The sequence below is a fragment of the Telopea speciosissima genome, chromosome 6, assembly GCF_018873765.1.
Source record: "Telopea speciosissima isolate NSW1024214 ecotype Mountain lineage chromosome 6, Tspe_v1, whole genome shotgun sequence".
Lineage (NCBI taxonomy): Eukaryota > Viridiplantae > Streptophyta > Magnoliopsida > Proteales > Proteaceae > Telopea > Telopea speciosissima.
The window spans coordinates 41820053-41826052 of NC_057921.1; the positions used below are offsets into that span (position 1 = coordinate 41820053).

Sequence of the window (6000 nt, forward strand, 5' to 3'; positions counted from 1 at the left end):
TCCAGACCAAGTTCACACCAATTTATACTGCAATTGGATGATTCAAGGAGGATGATATCACATTTATTTTACTGGAATTATATGAACCATTATTGCTTTGGCTACACAGGTTATAGGTGGTGCCATAGTATTAGTGCCTTATCTGTGGTGCATTGGTGCTTCCTGGGACAGCAAGGAAAATGCAATAGGAATATATATTCTAGTGCAAATAGTGTAGCTGCAGTCACAGTAGAGCTAAAAGCACTAATATTTGGTTTTGGATTCTCCTCATCATTGAATATTTGGAGTAAGGAGATTGAAGGGGATCAGCAATGGTAATGTGTCTGATAAAATCTTCAAGAGAGATCCACGGAGGCTCTCTCATCTAGCAAGGCAAACAAAGCCATTGATTACCTACTAGGAACATAGTATCCTCATGGAAGCCCTTCTTTCACAATGTGCTTGCTGATCAGCAGCACAAGAGCTGTGTAAAGGGATTTTACTCTATCCTACTGCAATAATGCTTCAACAATAGTCCCTGTTTTGGTATTAGATTGTTATCGGTCTTTGGTTTTAGTGTTTTTTATTGTTATGGATTCAATTATTAAGCCCAAAAATTTCAGCCAAGGGGGTACTAATGTAGAAGGGGGTTACTAAGAACCACTCTACAGTAGGATCGATGACAGGTTGCAGCAGACCATCATACTAGCAATAAAACCAGAATTAGTAACTTAGGAGGTAGAGACCAAACCAGCCTGTTGAACAGTGTCAAACTTAGGTGAAGTGAAGATGATGTTGAACAGGGTTTATGCTCCAAAATTCATCCAATTCTGATGGTTGAATGCTGAGATACGAAAAGAACTACAAAATAGAAGGTTATGGAATATCTCACAAACAGTACTGTATTTGGGCTCCATGAAGATTGAGTGTAGGCCTTGATGGTGAGAAGCTTTGCTGCAAGTTTGGTTCAGTTCTGATGGCCAGAAGTTGAGACGGGAGTTAGGGATGAAAAAGGTTAGTGGTGTAGAGCAACCCTGCCAGCAGAATAGGCCAAGATTGGGATCAAGTGGGGTGGTTGATGGTGTGATTCTATGCTCCAAATCTCCGCAGGTTCTGATGGAGGGATGTGAAGTTATGGATTCAGGAGTTGCAGCAACAATTCACCCTGTAGGAGCAGCAGCAGGCTTCAATCGATGGCAGCAACAGCAGCAACAGTCTTGGAGCGTTTGGGGCATGGAACTAAAACTCACGAGATCTTGGTTTTTTCCATGGTCGAGACGAGATGTATGCCGAGTTAAAAAAATTACAATATCTCAGTCAATCTCGGTCGAGTCGAGATCTCGACCCAACCCAGATTTCGACCCTTTTTGCCTTTTAAAAGTTCCAGAACTCACGAGTTCTTTGTCGAGTTCTACTGAGACTGCCCTTTTGATATACAGACACCTATCTATGAAAACCTTGGTATACAGACACAGGACAGACACTTATTTATGCCTAATATCATTTAAGTAAATGTTTTTGTATTTGTATTTCATTTACTTAAACAAATTCAAAAAGTTAATTGAAGGAGTTATGTACCGGTCAAGTCCAAGATTGCTTAAATCTGATTTATTGAAAGAGTTATGTACCGGTCAAACTTAATTTGGTGTGCGCGAATGCTGACAAAATCGCTCTGAATGAAAATATTTTTTTGGACATGAAAACAAATGAATATTTTACCGCACTTTTGGTTTTTAGCAATGTTATACCACATTAAGATTTATGGAATTTTTAGATTTTAGAAAAACCACAGCATTAGAAAGTTGAAAATTGCACCAACAGCTGAAAATCTAGTTTTTGTTCTTGAATTGGGGGGTTGACTTTTTTTCCTTTTGGAATTTGACTTTTTTAACTATTTTTATTGGATTCAAATTGGGGGGGTATTTGCTTATTTATGAATAATATCTGATATTAGGCATAAATAAGTGGTTGTCTTGTGTCTGTCCTGGTTTCTAGTATAAGTGTCTATCCTGGTTTCCCACTAAGTGAAACTCCTATTTGGACTTTGTTTTAGCAAAATCTGATAGTGTCATTGTGTTTAAATGGCCTAAAATAGGCTGAATAACCAAGTTTCAGCCCTAAAATAGGTCTAAAACCCATCGAAACCAGCCATCGAGTTGGAAAAAAAATTACCCCAACTTGAGCGAGATCTCGAGTCAACTCGGAAATTTGGCTGGTCGAAACCTGTACTCGATATGAGTTTTAGTTCCTTGGTTTGGGGTTGATTGCAGCTTTTGAATGAGTCTTCACAGCACTGGGATTGCTCAACAAAGAACAGCAACAATACAGGGATCGATTGCAAGGAAAAGGAGAATACAGAAGATAGAAAATAGAAAATAGGGGATAAGGAGATTCGGCTCTCTCAGCCCTAGGGGTTTTGGCTCTCACTAGCCAGGCCTCTCAGCCCTTCATCCACACAGGGGATAACAGAATTTTCATGCTTCAAAGCAAATTTCATTCAACTATTCAAATCGTGGGGAGTTCTACAGCCTTTACATTATATAAAGGACTATGCTTGCACCTCAAGTTAAAAGAAAATAGAAACTATTAAACTGAAATTAGAAAATAAGCTTGGAAATAGAAAGAAAATAGTAACTAGGATTGACTCAAAAATAGAAACTAGATATAATCTTCAAGTCTTCTAGGAGTTCTAAATATTCCAATCAATGCTTGTTCATTATGGACCCCACTTTTTAAGTGATCAAATATTGCTGCCGATTTTCTTTAGTGGTAGTCCCCACATCTCAATATAGCCCCATCGATTCTAGCAAGTATCCTTTAAATACTTAGGCCCAAAGAGACAAGTATACCCCTTACTTAAAGACTTGAATCACTAATAAATAAAAGACTATTCTGCCCCCACGGTTCTTCCACTAATATTCTCACCAAGCCAAATTAAGGGGCTGTGATACTGTTCACGTGAACAGTGTTTTGGCCTCTTCTTGATGTTCTGATCTACATCAGGTACACGAATTCCAAGTCTTTTTCTAGTAGACTGAGGAATTTGAGATTCTAATATGTGGTTTAGTCCTAGTTTCATTTGGATTTCTGGAGTTTTAGCTATTCTTTAATTCCTAGTAAAATTAGGAGTCTAGTTACACTATTTTCAGTCTATTATTGGTCAAATAAGTAGTCGTTTAAGTTGTATTGGGACTACCGAAGTTCTATAGTAGGATCCATATTTAAAGAGTAATGTTATGTACCCTGCCCTCTATTTATACGAGATTGAATGGAAGTTCTCACAAGTGGTTGACTGCTTATGAGTTTCAGCCATAGTTGTCAAGGTGCCTAGGCAACCCAAGACCTTGGAGCAGCTCCTAAGAACTTAGGTGACAAGGCACCCAGCTAGGCGTCACCAAGTGCCCTTGTATTTTTATTTTATTTTATTTTTTTAAGTATCCATTATATCTAGCGTAGCAATAATATAATGGAAATGAGGATGTTAAGATGGAAAGTTCTGTAGGACTATCCTACGACCAGCTATGTTGTATGGGGCTGAATGTTGGGCAGTTAAGAAGTGTCATATTGAGAAGCTATGCATAGTGGAAATGAGGACGTTAAGATAGATGTGCGGAAAAACTAGGAGGGATAAAGTACGGAATGAACGGATTAGAATTGACTTGGGAGTTGCCCCGATCAATGACAAGCTCCGAGAGAGTCATCTGAGGTGGTATGGTCATGTTTAATTGAAGAAGCTAAAAGAGCGAGGGGCAGGCCTAAAATGACCATAGGAGAAGTTGTGAGGAAGGACATGCATAGTCTAGGTCTTCTACCTACTATGACCTTAGAGAGAGCCTATTCGAGGGCAAGGATCCATGTAGCACACCCCATTTAGCTGAGATTCTCCTAACTTGCTGGGATGTGCCGCTTTCCTCTTACTTTCATCTTTTATCTTTCTTTCTTTCTTTCTTTCTTTCTTCCTTTTTCTTTTTTTAGTTTCCATTTCTCATTTGTCATTTTGCAATCCTCATCTCATGTCTAACCCCTTCCCCCCCCCCCCCTTTTCTCCATCTCCTCATTACCCTTTTTCTTTGTTGTTCTAGATCCATGTAGCCGATCCCATTAAATAGGGAAAAGGCTGTGTTTGTTGTTATAGAAATAATATAATTATTCTTATAGAAACAACAAAACAAATTGAATCTATGCACTAATTTGCCACTATATCTAGCACCATCATTACGGCATATGTTAGAAACAGCATTATTTAGAGGAGGGAAAAAACTAAGTAAACAAGAGAGGTGAACTAGTGAAGTTCAATTTTATTTTATTTTTTTTGCTACTAAATGATTCTATGCTTCTCACATTTTCTATGAGTTTTGCTCGGCCATCTCGAGGTGCAAAAGGCCGAAATGACTGAAATAACCAAATTTCGACAAAACAATGCATTTTTAGACTGAAATGAGTGAGATTTCAAAACAAAATTTCCGAACGGTCGAAACATTGTCTTTTTTGGTTTCAACATTTCATATGATGTTTCATCTCAGGGAGTTCGAAATTTCGCCGAGTTTTTGAACTATGATTTTGAGATATTTCTACATGTAGGTATTGATAAAGGGTAGATTTTGACCTATTTGGGAGCATTTTACTGAACTGTTGACTTTATATGATATTCTGAAACTCACTAGCATGACAGAAATCTTAAAAGTACATTTGAGATCATTTTACCAAACCATTGACTTACATGATAATCTGAAACTATCACTAGAATGACAGTGATACTAAAAGTACTGCAGAAATTGTAGAATTCCCAAAAACAATAAAGATATAACCAGAAGACATCATTCTTAGAATCATTAATACAACCCCCCCCCCCCCCAAAACCAAAAAAAAAAATTAGGGTCCACTGATGACCAAAGAAGAAGAAAATGTGATCAAGACTGGATTGGTTCAACATTATCAATTTCTTCATTGAGTTCAAATTGGTGAGAAATGAATATGAAGATTCAGAGGGGTGCAACTCAGACCAACCAATATGATAAAATGGGACTACATTTGAACCCCAAAAAAAAATTGGGGGAGAGAGCTCAAGCTCAAAATTTATTAATCTCCACCCATCCCCGTCCAATTTGCACCCAAGGAGGGACAGGTCATTTTCATTTCACTGGTTCATCAACAAGTTACCACAATTGAACTTGAAACTTCTAATGTGATAAAAGCCTCTAACAAGAAAAAAAATTAAAAGAGATTTACGTTTAATACTAGAAACCCAGCAGACTCAACTAAAACATTTTCTAACTAGAACATACAAGCAAAGGACAAGTCTACGATTCTAACAGTCCCATAAAATGCTAGAGTATTCAACCTAAATAATGTAGATAAAGACATCAACCTAAACAAGGTTGATCACAAAGCAAGGTTCAAGAAGATGCCTACGATTCTAAGGATAACCAAGAAGCTACTCCAGCGGTACAAAAGTCAAATTTCTGAAAAGCAGGAAACTCTTCAAGTTAAACAATCACAATTCTCCAATGTTTTACTATTATTAACAGTTCCACCATAACATTGTTAAAACCCCATCCAGAGTCATTGTCTTGTGGGCGCTTGCAAGTGTGTGTTCTCAAAGAAAATTCAGCTCTTACTACTTTTTAGGAAACTCTTAAGAGTCATTAAAAATTTCAGCTTCTGAGAGTCGGTCACTCATCATTGGCCCCTACAAAACTGATTATTCATGTTCTTGTGGACTGAAGCAGAGCTATGAAGTGGCTCCATAGAGTTTACATGGCAAAATCCCTTCTGTTATCTAATTCTCATCACAAACAATCGAAGAAGTTGTAAAAGTGCGGATTTCAGACTCAGATAATGAGATATCCGAAGAACTCTTGAGACAGACAAAAAGCTCAAGAATGAGAAAATAAGATAAAGAAGAAGTGAAATAATCATTACCAGAATGAATTGAGATTTATCAGTCGCCGGTAGACATGGAGACAAACGAACAAACTCACCGTCGTACTTCTGCGTCTGTGAGAGAAGACGTTAGGGCTT

The 6000-nt window shown here is 37.8% G+C and overlaps 1 protein-coding gene across 2 annotated transcripts in view; it reads right to left on the bottom strand.

The window, feature by feature from the left end:
• The window catches only part of LOC122664017 (RNA-binding KH domain-containing protein RCF3-like), a 32018-nt gene extending 26018 nt beyond the window's left edge, over nt 1–6000 (bottom strand). For both annotated transcript variants that reach the window (XM_043859694.1, XM_043859695.1), the window contains exon 1: nt 5902–6000. The gene's annotated coding sequence lies outside the window, so the exon portion shown is untranslated. The remainder of the gene's footprint in view (nt 1–5901) is intronic.